The 25,408-nt window shown below is 35.1% G+C and overlaps 1 long non-coding RNA gene across 1 annotated transcript; it reads right to left on the bottom strand.

The window, feature by feature from the left end:
* Positions 1-5,743: 5,743 nt before the first annotated feature.
* LOC112710330 (uncharacterized) lies at positions 5,744-20,530 on the bottom strand. The gene is made up of 3 exons (XR_003156803.3): positions 20,047-20,530; positions 6,314-7,294; positions 5,744-6,221 (listed from the first exon to the last, which is right to left on the bottom strand). It is a non-coding gene; the product is annotated as an uncharacterized lncRNA (long non-coding RNA).
* Positions 20,531-25,408: the final 4,878 nt, after the last annotated feature.

The following is a 25,408-nucleotide window of genomic DNA, read 5'->3' as shown; positions in this document are numbered from 1 at the left end:
TTTAGTGGAAGACCTTGTTTGCACTCCATGAGATACGTCCCCAATGACAAATTCCTCAGGATAATTCTTCAGGAATCTCCATTCACGAGGTCTGGTGGACTTGGAGACAGATTCAGTCACCAAGGGATTTTGGGTGCTGCTGGCTGCAGGATTTCCTTCAGATTCATGAGACAAAATGGAATTGTCTCTTGAATTTTCAGCATTTGCTGGTTCTGGTTCAGCTTGTCCAGAATTTTCTCTTCCATGATTTTGAGTAGTTTCATTCTCCTTTTGAGCTTGATTTCCTGCATCACAATCTTCCAAAATGCTTTGCACCAAGTTAGTATCACAAAATGCAACATGTATGGACTCTTCAATAATTATAGCATCTTGATGATAAACCCTATATGCTTTACTAGTAGTGGAATATCCTACAAACAAGCACTCATAAGCCTTTGGATCAAATTTTCCCAAATTTTCTTTGTTATTTAAAACAAAACATTTGCATCCAAAGATGTGCAAGTAATCTAAGTTTGGTGGGTAGCCTTTCCAAAGTTCATAAGGAGTTTTCTTCAAAAATTTTCTTATGATTGTTCTGTTTAAAATGTGGCAAGCTGTGTTGACCGCTTCAACCCAAAGGAATTTTGGAACATTACTCTCACAAAGCATAGCTCTTGTCATCTCTTGTATGCTTCTATTTCTTCTTTCCACAACACCATTTTGTTGTGGTGTTCTTGGACAAGAGAAGTTGTGAGATATTCCAAATTCCTCACAAAAGGTTTCAAACAAATTATTTTCAAATTCAGTTCCATGATCACTTCTTATAGAAGAGATTTTCAAATCCTTTTCATTTTGAATTTTCTTGCAAAAAGGTTCAAAAACCGAAAAGGCTTCATTTTTGTGTGCAAGAAATAAAACCCAACCAAACCTAGTGTAGTCATCCACTATTACTAAACCATAATGTTTACCACCTAGGCTTTAAGTTCTTGTTAGACCAAATAAATCAATGTGTAGCAACTCAAGTGGTCTTTTAGTAGAGATGTCTTCCTTTGGTTTAAAAGAACTTTTTGTTTGTTTTCCCATTTGGCAAGCATCACAAGTGATGTCTTTGTCAAACTTTATCAAAGGAAGGCCTCTTACTAATTCTTTCTTAACAAGTTTGTTTATTTGAAACATACTTGCATGGCCTAATCTCTTGTGCCATAACCACTTTTCAGATTCTTTAGAGTGAAGACAACCTACATTTTGATCTTTTAGTTCATCAAGAGTAAGTCCATACATATTATTAAAACGCTTGGCAACAAACATCACTTCATTTGTTTTTTCATTAACTACACAGCATTCAAGCCTTTTGAAAACAACTAAATATCCTAAATCACACAGCTGACTTATACTCAAAAGATTGTGCTTTAAACCACATACCAAAAGTACATCATCAATGAAAGTAGATTGCTCATTACCTACTTTTCCAACAGCAATAATTTTACCTTTACCATCATCTCCAAATGTCACAAAACCTCCATCATACTTATTTAGTTTGATGAAGTAGGTTGACCTTCCAGTCATGTGCCTTGAACATCCACTATCCATGTACCACATGTCCTTTTTGTTTTTGGATGCTAGGCAAATCTGCATGATGAGTTTCAGGTAGCCTTAGGTATCCAAATTAATTTGGATCCTTTGAAGTTAATCCATCTTGGTTGCCCAAGTGCATTGAAATCACAAACAACATTGTATACTTTATTTCCTACAACTCTCTTTTCAATGAAGCATTGTGCATATGAGTGATCAAATTTCTTGCAATTAACACAATGATTTTCTGGTGTGTGTTGCTGAAACTGATGTGAGTTATATTGCTTGAAATGATTAAAGCTTTGAAATTTTCTGGTTCTTGGAGGAGATGCATTTCTTTTGACAAACTGATTTTTAATAAAGTTATTCCTCTTTGCAAAAGCATTTTCACCAGAATTTTTTTGAATATTTTTGCCTTTCGAAAATGAGGTTTTGTTGAAAAAAGTTGGTTTCTTGAAAGCAGCCTCATTCTTCGAAATATAACCTAAACCTGGTCGGTTTGAACTTGGACCAGTTCTTGGTGAAGGCTTAGCGTCATTTGTGTATTCTTCATCAGATTTTTCTTCACATGTTGAAACATATCCGATACCTGATTTGTTTGGTATGGATTTGGTATTTGATGAAGAGGCCACAAATTTTATAGAGGAAGTGTTAGAAACTACATCTTCCTTGGCTATGTAGCCTAAACCAGATTTTTCAAACAATGGTCTTTGATTTGCAAGTAATTTGTCCAAGTTGCTAGAGCCTTGAGCAAATTTTGCTAAGTCACCATTCAGCCTTTTAATCATATCACTTAATTTTTTATTTTCAGCAATTAACTCATGAGAAGGATCGACAATGTGCTTTCCTTTTAATTTTTCAAGTTCAGATTTTAGAAATCTGTTTTCTTCAATGAGGTCTAAAGCACATTCAGTTTCCTTCACTTTTTCTTTTAAAAATTCATTTTCAGCTCTTAACACATCTCTTTCAGATCTGCACCCATTGTATTTATCAAGCAGTTTTGATGTATTTATCATCAATAATAACATGCAAATCCTCAATAGTCAAATCATAGTAGTTTACCTCATCAAGATTGTTGTTTCCAGCCATGAAGCAGTCTTTGTCATCTCCTTCAGATTCTTCTTCTTCATTTGAGTCATTCTCAAGATCTTACCAAGCTGCCATGAGTACTCTCTTCCTTTCCTTCTTGCCTTTGTCCTCCTTTCTGAGCTTTGGACAGTTTGACTTGAAGTGCCCAGCCTCCTTGCAATGATGACACGTCACCTTGCTTAAGTCTATCTTTTGCTCCTTTGAACTTGAACCCTTGTATTTGCCCTTGCTTTTTAGCATCCTTTTAAATCTCCTAGCAAAAAACAAAAGCTCGTCATCTGAAATGCCATCACTAGACTCACTCTCTTTCGATTCTATTTGTGACTTGAGGGATATTCCCTTTTTCTTTGAATCTGTGTTTGTGTGTGTGGCTTCATAGGCAAGGAGTTTTCCTCTCAGCTCATCATAGGTTATGGGACTTATGTTGTTACTCTCGGTTAGGACAGTGGCAGTGTTTTCCCACTCTTTTGTGAGGCTTCTAAGGAGTTTTCTCACCAAGGTTTGTTCTGCATAGTTTGTACCCATAGCATCAAGGTTGTTGATTATGATTGAGAATCTCTCAAATGCTTCATCAATGCTTTCTCCATCCTTCATGCTAAACATCTCGTATTATTTTCGCAGCATATCAATCCTCGTTTCTTTTACTTGTTTGGTGCCTTCATGTGTAACCTGGAGTTTTTCCCAGATTTCTTTGGCTGTCTTGCATCTAGACATCTTCCGGTACTCTTCAAAGCTGATAGCACAATGAAGAAGGTTGATTGCTTTAGCGTTCAGCTCTATCTTTTTTTTGTCATCTTCATTCCATTCAGCTTCTTCTTTCGGAGTCACCACTCCATCAGCACTTGTTTTTGTTGGGATCTTGGGACCACTCACAACGATCTTCCATAAGTTGTAGTCAATGGATTGGATGAAGATCCTTATCCTTTCTTTCCAGTAGGAATAGTTCTTTCCGTTAAAGAAAGGTGGCCTGTTGTTTGACTGGCCTTCAGTGAGGGTGTAGGCAACCGTGGTTGTGCCCAGATTGTTCGCCATTGGATCTTTGCTCCAAGCGGTTAAGCTTGATTCTTGAGACCTTAGCTCTGATACAAATTGAAGGTTGTGGTAGGCTTAGAGAAGGGGGGGTTGAATCTATGCCTTCCTTTTAAGTTGCTGTTGTTACCCTTTTGAAACACCTTTGCTATTTTGATTCTGTTTGATCTGAGCAGCGGAAATTTATGAGACAATTTATTTTTGTCTCATGAAAATCATAAAACAGAACACAGCAGAGAAGAGAAAAGCTAACACCAGCAAGTATTCTGGTTCGGTTGCCTTGTGCTATGCAACCTACATCCAGTCTCCTCCACAACTATGGAAGAATTTCACTATAGTTAACAGTATTACATACACCAATAACACAGGATTGACCCAATCCTTTCACACTCAAGTTCTAACCTAACTTGACATTGGCTATGCTAATACCTAACTATACCTCTTAGTGCTAACCCAACTAAGGAAGGGATACCTTACAGGTACAAGATACAAGACATAATTACACCTAAAGAAATCAGAAAACAACTCTAGGGTTTTCTCTCAAGTGTATCTCTCAGCCTTTTTCCACTCATGGCTTTTTCTCAAGCTTTCTCACACTGCCTTTTCTCTCAAGAAATTACAGAAAGATAAGTTTAGAAAAGTACATTACAATCAGTAAAACAAGAAGGAGATTGACTTCATCAACAGCCTCTAAGCTATGTGAAAAACCAGCTTTGCAAACCTCAGAATTTGTTCTTCAGTATTGGCAGAATGCTTCTTTGATAGAGAGCATTGTCCAAGTAGAGGAACTTCACAGGGAATACTTCACAGAACTCAACTTCTCAAACTCTGGTTTTCTCTCCTTGCTTTCTGAATGAGCAGCAAGCTTCTTTTATCTCCTTGCATGTTGCTTGGTTCTGCTTCCAAGGTCAACACCTTGAGCCTTGAGCTTCACCAACCCACTGTCTCACTTTTTCCCATTAATCCTCACAATGGGAACTTTGCTTCTGACTTCTCCAACTTGTTCGAAAGCCAAGAAGGAGTAACCGAAATTGTCTTCCAATGGTCAACCAAATCTGAACCATAGAGATGCAACTTGGTCCCCAAGAATCTCTTGTGACCGTGGATTTGTAGCAGTGAAGAACAGAGATCAACTTTTTCTTGAATGCCATTTTTGGATAGTGCAGAGAGTTGGGAAGAAGGGATGAAGATCTGATGCATGCAAGATGAGATGGATTACCTTTCTTAAGCTTGATTTAGCTTGGAGTTACTGTTTTAGCTTCTGTGCTTCAAGCTTCACTCTCTCTCTCTCTTGCTTCTTTGATCACTAGCTTATGGATGAAGCTTTTTCTCTCTTTCTCTTTCTTACTTTTCTGATGCTATGATTTGACTTGATTAGAGAAGTGTACGTTGCTTCGGTGAGAGCAAGTGAGAGGGAATGAAAGCTTCAATCTTGTATGAGAAGCTTTGTGGGATGGATACGGGCTTGGATCCGGTTTTCATTAAGCCACCCATTTGGCCCATTGGATCCTTTGGCTTTGATTCTCTTGGGTTGTGCTTGATTTCTTATTCATCAGCCTTGCTATATCATTTTTATACCATTTGGGCTGCTTGAGATTTTGTTGGCCTGCAATATGAAATAAATAATTAGCAACATATACTTATTAACACTTAACACTAATTATTTATTTTGCCCAAAAATAATGTTTGTCATCACTAATTAATTTAGTTAATTTCTTAACTCAACAATGATAGATATTCTTATGTAGAATTTAAGTATTGTAAACCTTAATATTTTGTGTTATTAGTCATTGTAAGACTATAAGTTAATGTTTTATGTTTAAAATGCATAAGATTTTAGACTAATGCATAATATTGTGTTATTTGTATTATTTAAATATTTGGTGTTATTAGACAATATTAGTATTGATTGTGGTTATGCTTTGAATTTAGGGAAGGGTTAGTTCTTGTTATATTTTTCTAAATGGATTTTACCATGTCAAATAATGGTTGGAGTCTTGGAAATTTGGGTATTTTCACATGCTATCTTACAAGAAGGTAATGTTAATGACCCAGTTTTCACACGGTATAATCGTGACCCAAAAGTGTGTAGGTTTCATCGGATTTAGAGTCAAGTTTGGGTCTAACAAATAGACCCGGTATATATTTCGGGCCGGGTCTGGGTCACATCAAACCCGGTTTCACCCGGCCCATGAACACCCCTACTGCTTTTCATCCCGAAGGAGTAGTTAGCGAGAAAAATAGAATAGGCAGAGGTGAACCAATTCATCCGTCACCTCCTCTTCCTTTTCAAGCCAACCAACATAGTTGACGAGATTGCCTTTTCCTGTTTGGTCGTAAAAGTAGAGCTCAATAAGGGGCGGTGGTGTAAATTAAACAACAATCTCGGCACAAAGGGCAATGTCAGTCCAATTGTTGTCATTGGCATTTGGAAATGATTCTATCCACATTAAATTATCTACCCCTTTATTCTGATGCTTAAACCACCTTGGAATTGGAACTCCACTCCCTGGAATTACAATAGCAAGTCTATCAGTGGATTTATTGTGTACCTGTAACCACAAAACACAAACAACCCTAATTATTAGATGCACACCCTGTAAACAAGAGCAGGAATAATGGGAAGAACAATACACACACACACCTTAATGTACTCTCTCATCCATGAACTACCTATTCCACTCAGCCTTTCCTTCTCTACTATTTTCGGGCAATTTAACATCCTCAATTCTCTCCATTTCACAAGTTTTATTTATTAGTAGTACCATTATGCCATCCCATAGTTGCTTGATGCTCCTCCTTTGCAAGACTAATTTCAAAAGCTTGGATAACTTACAAAAGGATGGAAAAATAAATGGATAATTTTCCCACTCAAGATATAGCAATTCGCTAAAAATGCTATTAAAGCTTTTAAAAAAAACTAACACTTTTTATTCTAAGAAATTCAAGTTGTCTCATTCTTGATAATGTTTCTGCTCTTAATGTCATATTTCTTTCTTTATATGGTTCAATCGATTGCACGGCCAATTGCACGGCCTTAACATCATCAATGACCTACATACAAAAAAGCCACAAAAATATTATATTACTTTGTAACACCTTACCATACAGAGTCTTATGCTTAAGTCATAATTCAGAGATGGCAAGGTATTACGACCTCTAAAAATAAAATTTGGTACGTATAGTAGTGTGAAAAATGATTATAACTAGGAGCCTTTGAAGAAAAAAGGGTAAAACAAAATCGTAACTCGAAAACGCAACACTCCGATCGAAAACGTAACGAACAAAGGAAATAAGCTAACGCGAGATTATATATATACAAAAGAGTGCCAAAAACATGAATATCAAAACTAAAGATCCGGTTGCGAAGATAACTGGTCCGAGCATAAAAATATATACATGTAAATAAAGTAAGAAACCCAGAGAAAACCCAAAGGGACAAAGATACAAAAAACCTATTCTCCAAAACCACCTCTAAGAGAAGTCATCATAGTTTGTATTATTTAATGGAGATAAAAGTATCTAAGTAAAACATATAAAACCAAAATAGAGTCCCGAGAACCAAGGATCTTCGCTAATGCAGAAGTCTCCAGCATGCTTCAGCGAGAAGCCTCACGTCCTGCATCTGAAAACCACAAAATCTGCATGGGTGAGAATCGGAGGTTCTCAGTATGGTAACAATGCTCACATATCTAACATGTAATGTATAGGGAAAGCCGAAGGCAATCCTAGAACTTCCAACAGATAATTCAAAGCTTATAAACAGACTAAACCACAAATGGCAACTGACTAAAGATCTTCAGTCTAACTAATACTTCCCTTTCCAAATCTTTCAGACCTCTCAACCACCAGTATACAAATAGGAAACAGATACAGCATTTAGACAATTAGCAAGTAATATGTAGTCAATTAGGCAATTCCAAACAATTCACATAATATGCATATGATGCATGCCTGTCCTAATGGTTGATGAGTCTCATCTGTCGATTATAAAGCCAACCCGACAAGTCCTGGTAGCTAACCATTGGACTGTTCCTCTGTCGTGTATCCCAACTCGAGTTATACTCAACATAATCATAATTCATATCCAACACCCTCACTAGTGTATATTCACGGGGGCGAGCTCATCCCGAACTTTCATAGTGTCCAGCCACACTTACAACATAGGGTCAGTAGAGTATCGAGTATCCACCTGGAGCACGTGGAGGCTAGCCACTGCTTTCTTTCAGGGAAACTCGTATCTCAGATAGTGGAAGTGCAACATTCATATTTCATTCAATATCAAATATGCAATTATACTCGGCCATAATTTAATAATGGCTCCACCGTAACTCGGCAATAACTCAGCCATCCGGCTCACAATTCAATCCATATCCAGCCAATTTATTAACAAATACAGCCCATTGGCTCATGGCACATAAAGCACTTCCACCGCCATCCTCCGTATCTCATACAATCATATTTGATCATAAATTGATCATTATTTCTCTCATTTCTTCATTCACAAGTTACCATACTCCCTAGCTTATTTCCCATCGCTAAGCACATCATAATAATTTAAGACACAAAGGGTGAGATCGGAGGCTTAGAAGTATGAAATTTTGCTTTTAAAACTCAAAAATCAACTTTGGGATGAAAACAGGGTAACGCGTGCGCATCGCCCACACGCACGCGTGGAAAGCCACAAAGTACATCAACGCGTATGTGTCGCCCACATGCATGCGTGGATGGGAGGAAAGCCGAGTGACGCGTGCGCGTCAGCCACGCGTACGCGTGGGTGAGTTTTGTGCCCCACGCACAAAATCGGCACAATTCTCGCACAACTCTCGGGAATGTGACTGGGCATTTGGTGCAGTTCATCGACGTGTATGCGTCGCCCACGCGTACGCGTGGGTAGTGAAAATGACGCGTACACGTCAGCCATGCTTACGCGTGGTTGCGCGTTCTGCCAAAATTTTTTCTAAGTTAAGAGCTGCAGAATTCCCAGTTTCAAACCCCAAGTTTCCGACGGGCATAACTTCTCCGTTTCAAATCATTTTTCGCCCGTTCTTCGAACGGCATAAACATCCCGGATCCAATTTTATTTCTAAATAAGTTTGGCACAAATCGGGAATCCGGAGCCCAAGTTATGCTCCATCAAATTATGCCCAAAAACTATATTTTCACACAAAACCACAAAGTGTCATTTTCAAAACAAACCAATTCCAACCATTTTCAAAATCAACCAAAACATACCAAAAATCAACCTCAAGCCTCCTCAACTCATACATTCACATTTTTTTTACCAAAATTCACAAAAACACCATCTCATCATTTTAATCCATCTCACTCAATTAACTCAATCTCAAATACATTTTCATGTCATATACTCTTTCTCACACCAATTTTCAACAACATCATTTCCAATCAACCATCATTACACATAATCAATATCATACTCACCATCAACATGGTTTCACCCACAATTCAACCTCAATCAATCATCAAGCATATATCACAACATGCATATCTCTCATGGATCATACCATCAAGGCATCAATATTCATAATCACATATATGACTATACCATACATCACAACCATTCAACAACATCAACAATTCAATTTCTATCTTAGGACTTCTAGCCTAAGTTTTCACACTACATTATATTTTAGAAACAAGAAACCGAGACCATACCTTAGCCGATTTTCCACGCTCAATCGGAGCATGACAAACCCCAATTTGACGGTTTATCTTGTATTGATTTTAGGGGATTTTATAACCTTTTACCCACATTTATTCAATGAAATAGCATGGTTTTGTATATTCTCCTTTAATTGTGCTTAAGAGTGAAAATATGCTTTTTAGGACTCAAAATAGATAAATTTAATTCACCTTGATTCTATTAGATGCCTTGATATGTTTGTTAAGTGATTTAAGGTTTAGGAGGCAAAGATTGGATTAAGGGAATGAAGAAAGAAGCATGAAAAGTTGGAGAGCTCATGAAGAAATGAAAGAACCGGAAAGCTGTCAAGCCGACCTCTGCGCACTTAAACGACCATAACTTGAGCTACAGAGGTCCAAATGATGCGGTTCTAGTTGGGTTGGAAAGCTAACATCTGGGGCTTCGAAATGATATAAATTTTTCCATATGTTGCTTCGCGTTCAGGGGCGCGCACGCGCACTTTGCGCGCGCGCGCCGATTCTGTCCGTGGCCCACTTTAATGAAATCGTCCCCAGCGATTTTAGAAGCCTTGTGGGCCCAATCCAACTCATTTCTGATGCTATTTAACCCAAGGAGTGAAGAGGGAAACACATGTTAGTTACCATTAGTCATAGTTTAGTTTTAGAAGTAGTTTCTAGAGAGAGAACCTCTCACTTCTCTCTAGGATTAGGATTAGGATTAGGTTTAGTTCTTAGATCTAGATTTTAATTCATCTTCTTCTACTTCTATCTTCTCAATTTCTTGTTGTTACATTTACTCTTCTTCCATTCTTTTATTGTAATTTCCTTTATGTTGTTCTTATACTTTGTTGTAGATCTACTATTGTTCCTTCCATTTTCTTTCAATTCAATAAGAGGTAATTCATAACAATTGTTCTTCTTTGCTTTTCTATTGTTGATCTCTTGCCTTTGTAGTTAGATCTCTCTTTAATTCTTACAATTTATGTTGATTACTTTTATTGCCTTTTATGTGTTTGTTGAAATGCCTCTTCTAGATATAGTATAGATTTTGTTCCTTTTGGCCTAGGTAGAGTAGTTAGTAACTCTTGAGTTATCTAATTCCTTTGTTGATTGATAATTAGAAGTTGCTAATTGATTTGAATGCCTTTAAAGCTAGTCTTTCCTTTAGGAGTTGATTAGAACTTGAGGAATCAAATTGATTCATCCACTTGACTTTCCTCCATGGTTAGGGGTTAATTAAGTGGGAGCAATGACAATTCTCATCACAATTAAGGAGGATAACTAGGATAGGACTTCTAGTTCTCATATCTTGCCAAGAGCTTTATTAGTTGTTAGGTTATTTCCTTTGCCATTTATAATTCTTGTCTATAATCTCAAAAACCCCAAAATAACTCACAACTAATAACAAGACACTTTATTGTAAATCCTAGGGAGAACGACCCGAGGTTTAAATACTTCGGTTATTAATTTTAGGGGTTTGTTACTTGTGACAAACAATCTTTTGTATGAAAGGATTATTGTTGGTTTAGAAACTATACTTTACAACGAGATTTCATTAGTGAAATTCTAAACCGTCAAAAATCCGTTCGTCAAAATGGCGCCGTTGCCGGGGAATTGCAATGGTGTTATGTTATTGGTTATTGTATATATGTGAATATTGTGAATATGTTTGCTTTTTGCTTCTTTGTTAGTTTTTAGTTTGTTCTCTTTATTTGTTACTATTTTTGTTTTTGCCCTCTCTTGCTATCATGAATTCTCACTTTGGCTATGAGTGTAGTTACAATTATGTTGTAGGTGATGAGAACTTCAATGAGGATGTGTATCAAGAATGGGATAACCAAAGGTGGGAGGAGCCATATGCTTATGATCAATCCTCATGGCAACAACCCCTACCAATGCACTATGAAGAAGAGCCATTCTATGATGCATATCAATCCAATGGCTATGGTGAATCACCTTGTGACTTTCAAGAACCACTACCATATGCCTATGATCCATACCCTCAACATAACTCCCAACCATACTCACAAGCCCCTTCTTACCAACCACCTTCATATGACCCAAATCCATATCCATCCTACCAACAACCATATGAGCCATATGAACCACATATAGAGCCATCACCATTCCAACATCAATATTTTCAAGAGCCACCTCCTCCACATTATTACCAAGATGAACCACCTCCAACATATGAAAATTTTCAACCACAAGATGAATTCTACCTTCTACCACAACCTCACATGGAAGAATATTCATGTCCATCGATCCAAGAGCCATATGATCCCTATCATGATATCCAAGAGGAACAAGAGTCAAGGGATCACCTCAAGGAATCATTGGATCAATTTCAAGTAACCATGGAGTGTGTTGTGCAACAAGTGGAAAGAGTGGAGAATATTGAACCACCACAACTCTACCAAGAAGAACCATCTTCCTACTATGAACCCTTCCCCCAAAATGATGAACCCTTCCACCCACCCCAATCTCTAATGGGTGAAACCCTTGGTGTTCTTGTTCAAGGACAAGAAGAGATGAAAAGGGATGTGCAAAATTTCATGGCTGCCTTGGATGCGGTAACAAATCAATTAGCCTCCCAATGCTTGAACACTCAAGGAACTCCCATGGCTACATGTGGAGAATCAAATGAAGAACATAGCATGAAGGAGAGATTGGAAACTCCGGTGGAAAATGAGGGAAGTTGCTTTGTATTGGAACAATTGGAGGAAGCTTTAATTGTTGAAGACAAGGAAGAAGTGGTAGAAGACTTAGGAGATGCGAAGCCTCCATGGGAACATAGAGTTGAAGAAAACCCCTCCAAGATGATTGAAATTGATGCTAGGGAGGAAAGTGCACACCTTCCAAAGCATACTCCATATGAAGACTTGGATGGGATAGAGCAAGGATTGAGTTCCCTTGGTGATGAAGATCAAGCATCAAGTCTTAGTGGTGAAGAATCCTTTAAACATGAAGAACCTTCTCCGGTTGGATTTGAAAGCGTTGAGGAGGTAAATTTTTCTCACCCTCCCTATTATGATTTGAGTAAAGGAAAAGGTTTAGATAAAATTGTTGAACAAAGGATTGAGATTAAGAGATCTTGTGAAGAGGTGGAAGTCCGTAGAAATAGAAGAACGGGGGTTGGTTATGCTTTGTCAAGATCTTTGGAAGCATCTTTGCCTAGATTGCCATCTACACCTTCATTTGAGTGGGTGAAATTCATTTCTATTAGCTTTATTATCCCACTTGAATATGATTTGCTTGAAACGGATGGCCAACTTAGGGAAGTTTGTGGGATAAAGCGTAAGCGGAAAAGGTTTTGTGGTGGGCGTTGCAAATCAAGGCTCATTATGGTTGATGCATCAAACGTGAGATATAAAGGTTGGAGTAGTGCTCAAATAGATGGGTCTAGGAGGATTGTTGGCCACTTCATAGAGAATTCATCTTGTTCACCACCCGGATGGACTAATAATGATGATCAACCTCAAGAAGGGTGTGAAAATAAAGTGTGGGATCCCGGATTACAAGAAGAGGATCAACTTTGGGAGCCCCAAGCTTGTGAAAAACTCCATCAACACTTGGCTCAATCCATGAAGAATCTTGGGGCACAATGGAGAACCAAGCATTGGTGGGAGTTCCAAGATGAATACAAGCACAAGCCACCTTGATAAGAAGCTCCCCATAAGTCCAACTTAAGGACAATAAATAAAAGTGCTAGGTGGGAGACACCCCACCATGGTAAATTCTTTTCATTTTCTCTTTTTGTACATATTAGTGATTAGTCTAAATTCATGTTTTTGGTTGATTTGTTGAGTATAGTTGATAGTTTAGTATGTTAAATAAGGTTTTATGGTATTTTGGTAGCTGTTTGGAGGTTTGGAATGCTTGCATTGGTGCAAAAACATAGCAAAAATTTTTGAAAAACAAAGCACCATCCACGCGTACGCGCACTGTACGCGTACGCGTGCATCAAGAATTTTGGACCATCCACGCGAGCGCGCCATGCACGCGTACGCGTGGATTGAGAAGTTCCACCTTCCATACCTTGACCCGAGAGTTAGGCCTGCACTGTGCAGAAATTGGGCCTGAGGCACAAACCTATTTGCGCGCTCGCGCACATGACGCGTACGCGCCACTCTCGAAATAAGCCATCCGCGCGCGCGCGGCATGCGTGCGTACGCGTGGATGCCCTTTCTTCCATCCACTTCTTTTCTTCTCCTCTTTCCATTTCTTTCCTTCCCCTTTCTTCTTCCCTTCTCCTACCCCTCATCCAACACTTCCAAACACCATGGATAACCATTTATTTTAGTTAGTTAATTAGTTAGTTAGTTAGTTTGTTAGTTAGTTTTAGTTTAGTTTTCATTTTATTTTCTCTCTTTTCATCATAAGTGTTGGATTGTTGACTTTGTTTACTATGCATTGCTTCCCCCTTATTGCCTAAATGCTAATTTAGCATTAATATTTTTAGATAATCTTTGTTGGATCCTATGATTGAGGTTATATTTTGCTACTTGGTCTTGAGTTTTTCATGCTTATCTTTTGAAAAATACCAAGTGATGAGAATTGCCTTTGAACTTATAACTCTTTTGAATTACATGATTTGGCCACTATGTGATTCGAGCCTTATTTTGTGATTAGGCAACCTCTTGATGATGGATGATGATGTGCATTTACCTTAATGCATGGTATTTCATGATCATATGCATCCATATGTGTTTGACTTCAATGCTTTCATGCTTCTTTAATGCTTGTTTTACCTTACAAGTTCACTTAAAGCATCTCAAGCATACTAGAATGAGTAAAGTGCATGCTTCTTTGGTGACATAGCTTTTTATGCTAACGTGTGTTCTAAACCGCGCAATTTAGAATTCACACACCTAATATTTCTTAATGTCACACTAATTCACTCACTCAATTCTAGTGATTTACCTCATTCCAACAATGTATGCTTCCTTGCTTTTATATCTTCTCATCTTATGGTGTTATATTTTTGTTTTTTTATGATGAATGCACCACGAGCAATAACGGAAGCAAGACTAAGAACACGTAGCAATCCGGAGAGTCGCCGTACCCCCTTGCTCATCTTTGAGTGCACCGAGGATGGTGAAAACTTTTAAGTGTGGGGAGGTCGTCCGATCGATCGGCGATTTTGGGTGACAAGTTTCTAAATTCCAACACTTTTGCATTTCATTCTAGGATTTTAGGATTTTTACTTGCATTCTCTTAAATTTTGCATATGTATACATAATAAGCTTAGTCAAAATAATGAATTTTCAAGATTTCTATCTATAGGGCATACCAATTGATTTGAGTGAAAACTTTTCATAGAACTTGCTTGAAATATATATATATATATTGTGGATCATGTTTTTTTGAGCTAAGAACACAAGCAAGTGAGTTTTGAGCCTAATGGTGTGGTTACATATTATAACCACTTATTTTTCCTTCTTGTGTGCATTATTCTCTTCCTATGATTGTAATCTTTTATTTGTTTGATTCTTTATGTCCATTATTTTATGTATACATGCATTTATATGATTGAGGCCATCATTTCATTAGCTCACTTATCCAAATAGCCAACCCTTTTATATTCCTTTGTTAGCCAATTTGAGCCTACGATTAACCCACTTTGTTCTTAATTTAGCACATTACAAGCCTTAAAGCGAAAAACAATAAATGTCCTTATTTGGATCTTTGATTAGCTTAGGCTAGAGTGTGTGAGTATCATTCAAGTGTGGGAATGTTGGGACATTGGGTGAATAAAAGGGTAATTTTGTATTGTTATTGAAAAATATTGGGAATTGGGTACATACTCATGTATTGATCAAATGTAAAACCTTATGCATTGAGATTCTTGTATATAGAAAAAAAATGAGAAAAACAAAAGAAAAAAAAGAAAAAAAATAATATGGAAAAGAAAAAAAAATATATAGAAAAAAAGAAAGAAAATGAAGAAAAAAAAGAAAGTAATAAAAAGGGGACAAAATGCCCCAAAGCAAGGTCCAATAAAATTCAATGCACATGTTGTGAAATTAAAAAGGAATAAATGAGTATGTGAAAAAGTGAGGAATGGGTAGTTAGATTAGAACTTAATTGTATAGGATGTCATAGGTTAGGTGGGAAGTTTAAGCTTATCAAAGATTCAAATTTCAAACTCACTTAACCAAATATGCATCCTACCTTGACCCTAGCCCCATTACAACCTAAAGAAAAGACCTCATGATACTTGTATGCTTGCATGAAATATATGTCGATTGTTAGAAAAAAAAAACAAATCTTAGAAAGCATGATTAGGAGAGAATTGAGTGAATCAACCCTAAACACTTGAGTGAATAAAGTGCAAATACATCCGGTGAGGGTTTGATGCTCAATTACATGTTTCCACAAATGATCATCTCCTTTCATGCAAGTTTGTAAAAATATTTAATAGCTCAATTCAATTGTGGTTTGGCATGGTTGTTAATATCTTTTGCCCTTGTGCTTATATATGCTTCTTGGGAATTAATTTATTTTGACCAAGCAATTGCATTCATGTAGATAGTTGCATATAGGTAGATTGCATTTAGTTAGTTTTCATTGAATAAATGTTGATCCCTTTGCTTTCTCTTGGTTTAAGCATGAGGACATGCTTGGTTTAAGTGTGGGGAGGTTGACAAACCCCAATTTGACGGTTTATCTTGTATTGATTTTAGGGGATTTTATAACCTTTTACCCACATTTATTCAATGAAATAGCATGGTTTTGTATATTCTCCTTTAATTGTGCTTAAGAGTGAAAACATGCTTTTTAGGACTCAAAATAGATAAATTTAATTCACCTTGATTCTATTAGATGCCTTGATATGTTTGTTAAGTGATTTAAGGTTTAGGAGGCAAAGATTGGATCAAGGGAATGAAGAAAGAAGCATGAAAAGTTGGAGAGCTCATGAAGAAATGAAAGAATCGGAAGCTGTCAAGCCGATCTCTTCGCACTTAAACGACCATAACTTGAGCTACAGAGGTCCAAATAATGCGGTTCCAGTTGGGTTGGAAAGCTAACATCTGGGGCTTCGAAATGATATAAATTTTGCCATATGTTGCTTTGCGTTCAGGGGCGCGCACGCGCACTTTGCGCGCGCGCGCCGATTCTGTCCGTGGCCCACTTTAATGAAATCGTCCCCAGCGATTTTAGAAGCCTTGTGGACCCAATCCAACTCATTTCTGATGCTATTTAACCCAAGGAGTGAAGAGGGAAACACATGTTAGTTACCATTAGTCATAGTTTAGTTTTAGAAGTAGTTTCTAGAGAGAGAACCTCTCACTTCTCTCTAGGATTAGGATTAGGATTAGGTTTAGTTCTTAGATCTAGATTTTAATTCATCTTCTTCTACTTCTATCTTCTCAATTTCTTGTTGTTACATTTACTCTTCTTCCATTCTTTTATTGTAATTTCCTTTATGTTGTTCTTATACTTTGTTGTAGATCTACTATTGTTCCTTCCATTTTCTTTCAATTCAATAAGAGGTAATTCATAACAATTGTTCTTCTTTGCTTTTCTATTGTTGATCTCTTGCCTTTGTAGTTAGATCTCTCTTTAATTCTTACAATTTATGTTGATTACTTTTATTGCCTTTTATGTGTTTGTTGAAATGCCTCTTCTAGATATAGTATAGATTTTGTTCCTCTTGGCCTAGGTAGAGTAGTTAGTAACTCTTGAGTTATCTAATTCCTTTGTTGATTGATAATTAGAAGTTGCTAATTGATTTGAATGCCTCTAAAGCTAGTCTTTCCTTTAGGAGTTGATTAGAACTTGAGGAATCAAATTGATTCATCCACTTGACTTTCCTCCATGGTTAGGGGTTAATTAAGTGGGAGCAATGACAATTCTCATCACAATTAAGGAGGATAACTAGGATAGGACTTCTAGTTCTCATATCTTGCCAAGAGCTTTATTAGTTGTTAGGTTATTTCCTTTGCCATTTATAATTCTTGTCTATAATCTCAAAAACCCCAAAATAACTCACAACTAATAACAAGACACTTTATTGTAAATCCTAGGGAGAACGACCCGAGGTTTAAATACTTCGGTTATTAATTTTAGAGGTTTGTTACTTGTGACAAACAATCTTTTGTATGAAAGGATTATTGTTGGTTTAGAAACTATACTTTACAACGAGATTTCATTAGTGAAATTCTAAACCGTCAAAAATCCGTTCGTCAGAGCACTTCAAAATCACTTTTCTACAAGCTCTCAAGGTCTCAACACCTTCAAGAATAGATTTTTGCACACCAAAGCCCTTTTTCAAGCTTTTCGAAATCTCAATCAATCTTCAATATTCACATACACACTACCTAAGCCATAATTATCATACCCAAACACAATAATTCAATACCCAAGTATCATAAACCAACATATTCTACTAGAATTGAGAATCTTACCACACCCAAAGTTCAAGGAGACAAGATTAATCATCTCTTTCAAGAGAGTTGGGTCATATAACATCAAAGAGCCCAAAATCTCAATATTTTTTTCATGAAATTCAAAATTAAAGGATGAAGAACTGAGATGAAATCATGGCTTACCTCAAAAATAAAGTAGTGAATTTTGTAAAGCTCTTTGCGGTGAATGCATGGCTGCAAACGGTGCAGCAATCGAAGCTCTAGATCAAAAGTTATGGTGGTTTGAAGATCAAACAAGGGGTAGAACTTTGAGAGAGTGTTCTTCCCCCATGTTTCTCATTTCAGCGTGTATGAGTGTCAAGTGAGGAGAGAGAGTGCTGAAAATTAGGGTTATAGCCTTTTAGGTTTAGTTTGGTTGGCCCAAGGACCCACTATGGGTCCGGTTGGCCCAATTTGGCCCGTTCGGTCCAATCTTGGTCCGATTTCTATAAAATTGGTATCGAAATTTTCATCTCAACCTCCTCTATCATATTAAGCCATAAAAATCACATTTTTTGCTTTCTAGAATAAATTCTAATTTTTGAGTTAATTAGTCATTAATTAACCGGGTTTTACATACTTTAATTACCCATTAACTCTATAAAATTAAAAAATTTAAAACTACATACCGTATTTCCAAACATAATACGTTGAAAATCCTCTTTGCGCCATATGCTACTCCACTTCCATAGATCATTTGAAGAACTTTGTCGAATTATTCTCATGCCTAACTCTTGCAACAGGTTATGCATTCTAATATAGCATTTATCAATTATGCAATTTTTCACCCACCACCACTTCTTAAACTACACAAACCAAGTTTCTAAACCAATTTAATTAAAATCTAATATACACAAGGCACCACATGCATCAAAATAACGATGAGAAACACAAAGATAAGAAAGAATATTATATTAATCACATGACTTGGTGTGTACACTCTTTGTTGAGGTCAGTTTTCTAATTAAGAAAATCAAATTAATTACATGACTTGGTGTGTTTCACTTTATTTTTATTAACTACATAACAACATGCTTAGTGAGATTATGAGATGCATACCAAAACCAAACGATGTGCCTTACTATTAATTAATAACTAGTGGATTGCATATAGTATAAAAGCATTCTAAATTTCTAATTGAAGAAAATTAATCCAGCTCCATTATGTGATATGTGTATTGCCACGGCTCAGTTTTAGTTCATATTTTTAGGTGGTAAAGAGGCACTTTTATAAGATAAATGACTTCTTTTCCATTCTGAAAATCACATGGGCAATCCTATTAAAAAGCTCAAATTCTTAAAGAACACGGAGGATCTTTATGCTAGTTATTCAGCATACTAATGACTCTAAGCAAGCTTTAAGTTCGAATACTCCTAGCTTAATACAAAGAATCATAATTCTTGACATGTAATAAATATATGGTCATATATCAATAGTCACAAATTTAATCTAGTCAAGTACACAACTTCAGGCATAGTTTAACATCTCAATGCCAGCAAAAGAAAACAACTTTTCTCTTAATTAAATTTCTATTTCTATTTAATCAAAACCAAATGCTACTTACCATTAGTTCCTCATATGAAATTGTTAGCTTTTTTGGTCCATTCTATCTGAATATTCTCTATATGGTTTCTATTATCCAAGCATTAACTGGATCCCCCTTTTGTATATCTTCTCTCTTCTTATGGAAGCTATAAGTTTCTTTCTTAATCAACAATCATGACTTTCTTCAATTCTACACAGTTTCAATGTCCAATCATAATTGTAAAGACTGATATCTGACACAGTGGCACTACACTGTGTTACTCTCTTTTCTCTCTCTAGAAAAAGCTATAAAATCTATCAAGGTATTGTATGAGAAGTGCTATTCTCCCATGTCGAGTTCTATATTTAACCTATTGTAGACTTGACACAATATATGCCAACAAAAACTCATTTCGCAATACACAAAAGTTTAATAGCTGGTCTGGTATGTATCACTTCGTTGGGGCATTTCATCAAACAACTTAAGGACATGAGCCACAATGGGGCTCCCATGTCACAATTCACAAACGCAAGAAGACAGAAGAAAAAAAAAGAGAAATTATATACAAACTTAATGTTCCGATTCCATCAGACCAACTCAAAACACAATAGTGGTACCTTTAAATTCTTTAACTCTATACAACAAAAATTAACCTGAATTAATAGAAGATATAGACAAAATCTAAATCCAATTAACCTGAAAGTATAATCTGAACCAAGAAGATATAGAAAATTTTGATGAAAATAGAGAACAAATTCAAATGGAAGAACGAACCAGGATAGAGGCCGTGATAGCTCAGATCGCGTACGATGGAGGAGGCAATAAGGGGTGGAGGAGAGGGGAACGGTTGACGACGACGAGAGGAGAATGCCTGGGCAACCACACGACTCAAAGATGGCACAGACGCACATGGGGATGCAGAGAACAGGTGCGAGTTATGCACACCGTGAATGAGGGATTAGGGTTTAATATACTATAGAATAGAGGGGAACAGTTGACAATAGTGAGAGGAGATTGGGTCGGCAACTAGGCGACTCCAGGGTGACACATGGCGCACGGTGGAGAAGAAAACAGGGGTTCGCTGCTTCTACTCTCCTTTCACGCATTCCCCACTATATATTTTGGGTCAAATAGACTGATTTTTTTGTGAAATCACTAAATTGGGATAGGGTTAGCGGTAGGGCTTCATGAAATCGACGCTAATCCAAGTTGATTCTGTGTCACATTGAAGCGATTGGATGCAAATCGCAGCTATCGTATCAAATTGTGGTAGATAGAAAAACCGTAGGTAATTTGCGGTCGCTATCTTCCAAATTAGCAATGACTATTTTAATATTATAAGAGTTATAAACTCATTTTTCATACAAAATCAACAATTAAAAGTGTGATGTATGTATATAACTTATAATTTTGATTTTAAGGTCGACAAACTCGCGAATTTAAGTAAATTTGTGGAGTTGACCTAAATTCGATTTCTAAACTCAATTTGTAAACTCGTATTATTATAAATTTTTTATAATATATATATATATATATATATAATATACTTACTCAAATATAGACATTTAAACTTAATAATTTTCAACTCAAAACACATAATAAATTAAAATAGTATATTAGTACAATAATTACAACAAGTACTTTTTTTTTGAAGGAAAAAACTCAACACAACAAGGTGGAGCATATAAAATAATGAAGAACAACCTGACGACTCTAGTCATGACAACCCCTAGTTATCTTCGGTATTGCCATCAACAACCATAGGGTTCACCACCACTCCACTCATCGGAGAGCAAGAAGGATTTACTAATAATATCCACCACACGTAAACTTTGATTCCTGAAGATTCTATCATTCCGTTCTAGCCAAACTGTTCAGATAACAGCAAAGAAGCCAATCACCCACCTCCTCCTCTCACCTCTTCTTGCTGCAGCATTCGTCCAACTTTCAAAGTGTTGTTTGAGTGTACCAGGCATGGTCCATTTCCTTCCAAGAGCGAATAGCCAAGCACACCACACTTGTCAGGAAATCTCACAACCAGCAAACAAATGAAAAGCAGACTCTACAAACTTACCACATAAGACACATGTACGATCATTTGGGTTAATTACACCTAGTCTACACAGTCTGTCCTTAGTATTCACCCTCCTCACCAACACAAATCAAGAGAATAACTCGATCCTTGGTGGAACGAAACCCTTCCAAATTGCACTTGTGAAGATATAGCTTGTTATTTCCTTCGGGAGAACCGGTTCCTGCAACACCTGCACAAATGAGTTAGTCAAATAAATACCAGATCTATCAAATTTTCAGACCACTCTGTCCTCCCTTTCAGATGATTACAACAAGTACTTTAGAACATACATTCAAATTCTTCACGATAAAACATCTAGTTCATCATAAAACACAACAGAAAAAAATAACAATGTAATAATTATATGTTTTAATAAACTAAAAATCTAAAACTGAAATCCTCGAATATCTTCATCTTCTATGACATCATCATCATCTTCACCATCTTTATCAGAAACATCATTTTTATTAGGATAATTAAATTCAGAATTCAAATATTCTATAACAACTAACAAATAATTGTATTCAGAATAATTAAATTCAGAATTATTCATAAATAAAAAAGCAGTAACAACTAACAACTATCACAAAATTAACTTAAGTTTAACAATGAATTAAATAACAACTAACAAATAAAAAACGCAGTAATAATTATCAACTATCACAAAATAACTATCACGAATTAACTTAAGTTTAACAATGAATTAAATAATGAATTAACAACTATTACAAAATTCAGTAACAAGTAATAACTATCACAGAAAATAGATCAAGTAAGAAATGGAATTAATTAAGTTTTAAATTTTTTAAAACATACCTGAATGGAAAAGAGGTCCCAGGCAGTTGTGTTGTCACTGTTGTACAGTCAAATAAGGGGCAACGACGGATAGTAGAAGAGTTAACAAACGCTGACAACTAGTAATGCGACGAACGAAAGCAGCATAGAGGATGGTAGATGCTCCACTTGAAGTGAAACCAAACAAAACAGGCTCAACAAAAAATGGGAGAAGGAGAAGCAGAACAGAAAGTAGGGAGTGATGTGCGCGTAAGTAATCAATCGACAGCAAATGGCAGATAGCAAACGAACAGAGGTGAGAAATCACAACAATGATATATATATATATATATATATATATATAGAGAGAGAGAGAGAGAGAGAGAGAGAGAGAGCCATTAGAGTTGCATTTTTCTTTTGATTTTGGGCCTAAATGACGCCATTTTAAGGCAAAACAGGTATCATCGTCAAATTCACTAACTCGAGCTCAAACTCGAGATTTTGACATAGTTTATGCGACTCTAGCTGAATTTACTCAAAAACAAATTTGTATCCGAATTAACTCAATTACACTACCTAAACTCAAACTTATATGAATTTACGAGTTAAGTTACAAATTTGATAATCATGTTTGGCTTTAAATATAATTATTGTGACTTTTTATCTTTTCAAAAAGCTTAAATTATATATGATTTTAAGTAAGAATCTTTTTTAAACTTAAAGTGTGGTTAATAATTATGTACAAATTTTAACAAAAATATAATTCTAAACCTTTTAAGTATAAAATGCCTTATAATTGACCATCACTTATGCATACCTAGGTCACATTTAATATTTGCTCTCTATAAGGAGCCCCCACATCATGGGCTGGTTTAAATGTGCTCAACCTTTTAGTCAAATATCTATGAATAATATTATATATTTAAATATTTTTATTAATTAAATCTAACTAAATTAATTTAATATCAACAAAAATAAACTATGAATAATATTATTTTTTTATAATGTACAGATATTAATATGAACACAATATGAAATATACTAATACATAAATTTAAAAATTTTATAAGATATAAAAATACACATATATATAAAATATAAAATATTTTTTAAATAAATTATAATAATATTTTAATATTTTATTAATATTAAAATATAAATTAATTTATAATTATTTTTAATGTTTTATTTTAATTATTTAAAATATTTTTTGTGTTAACAAATAATCATGTATATTATTTTAAATTTTATTTTAAGATCAGAATATGTGTTAAAAAATAAGGTTGGACACGCTAATACATAATAGTACTTAGGTATGTCTAAACGTGTTTGAAAAATAATTTTTTAGTTTTTATTAAGACACAGTTGAATAAAATTGTATTTCTGAAGTTGGAGGCGGGAGGTAGGCGCGGAGTTGGGATTTTTAGCAATAAAAATTGACGGTGTTGTCGATTTTAATTTGAAAAAAAGTAACGTGTTTTATGTTTATTTTATACATTAAATCCACACCATTCATTTGATTTTAGAAAGGAAGTTAGACCGTTTAAATTTATCGACGGAAATGTCGTCGATATTTTAAATATAAAAATAGACATCATGGCCGTCGATTTTAAAATAAAAGTATTTTCCACCGCTGCTTCGTCGACAATATGACGATAGTTAAAAAATATTTAATGCAACATAAAAAAATCGATGACCGGACTGTCGATTTTATTATTTTATTTTTAATTGTCTTTTTTTTTTTAAATATCGACAACAAGCCATCAAAAAATATCGACAGGAGAGATAACCGTCGATTTTTTGAGTCGAAATATAAGCTTTTTCTTGTAGTGGATACAACAAATATGTATGTCGGACAAGTGTCAATAAATATCGTGTCTAAAATGTGTCCTATATACGCGGATACGAGAACTCAACGAAGTGTCCGTATTTTATAAATTACTCCAAACTTTATTATTTAACTTGGTTGGACTTGATTCATATATAAAAAAACTTGAATGTGTAGCATTATTCAATATCTATCACAAAGAATAAGTACAAAATTTATTTAAAATGTCTTAATAATTACAAGTTTTAAATGTATTAAATTCAAAACGTACGGGTGCCCTCTTAATAATAATTTACAGTTAAGAAAGTGATACTATTTTACAAACCTGAAAGTTACGTTGTTACGTTCATAATACTGCAATTATTTTTCATTGCTCTAGTTGTTGCACTTTATTAAAAAAAAATATTCCAGAAATAATAAAAATAAGTTTAAAGTAGGTCAATTTTTTTATTTTATATTTATTAATTATTTTTAAAATAAATAAATAATTTTAAATGTAATAAACATATAATTATAAATATTATATATAAAATTATAAATATTAAATTATATAAAATAATTTTATGTTATTATCTTCTTAGTATTATCATGCTTTTTTTATATCATGAAAAAGAAAAAGAAAAGTAGTGAAAATGCAAGATAACCAACAATAAGTAGAGGTGTTTATGGGTATGGATAATTCGATTATTCGTCTAAAATTGATTTGATTCAATTATATTAGTTTTAGATCCAATGGTAATCAGGACACAATCAAATCTGACTTAATCAAATCCGACCTTAATTAGTTCGAATATTAAGTGGAATCCAAAATAATTTAATTACCCAATTAGTTTAATATTAATTAAAAAATAAATAAAATCTAATAATATGTATACAAATTTATTTTTTAATTCTAAAGTATTTTAAATTATGATAGCCATTTAAGTTTAAATTGATGATGTATTGATTTTTTTAATATTATTATTACATATTTATAATATTTAGATATTTTTTTAATTTTTTTTAAATTTGTTTGAATTTTATTTTTAATAAGTTTGGATTGATTTGGATTTATTTGTTAAAAATTATAAATTTAAATCTGATCCGTTACCTAAAATTGGCCCAATGCAACAACTTCGAAATCGGATCTCCTAAAGGATATAACTTCTTCCAAGAATCTCTCCAACCAAACAACAAACGCCTTAAAAACCGAAATATCAGCAAATGACTCCGTCAAACTAATACGAATAACTGCTCCAAAGAAAGCTCAATATATACTAATGACTAACAAAGTCACAGGTACACAATTCATTCCATTTTTATTCTGAATACTCTTATACCCTTACTTACTTGAGCGTTGGAGTCCCTTTGCAGGTGTCCAACGCCGCCGTCCTAACAAGAAGACGACATTCCTTCCTCTCACTCCAAGGAAAACACGTTTGAGCATCAGCGAAACGAGCTATACCTCGGAGGACGTTTCA

Source organism: Arachis hypogaea, chromosome 9, assembly GCF_003086295.3.
Source record: "Arachis hypogaea cultivar Tifrunner chromosome 9, arahy.Tifrunner.gnm2.J5K5, whole genome shotgun sequence".
Taxonomy (NCBI): domain Eukaryota; kingdom Viridiplantae; phylum Streptophyta; class Magnoliopsida; order Fabales; family Fabaceae; genus Arachis; species Arachis hypogaea.
The sequence above is the reverse complement of the archived record's forward strand: the minus strand, read 5'-3'. Positions and strand labels throughout refer to the sequence as shown.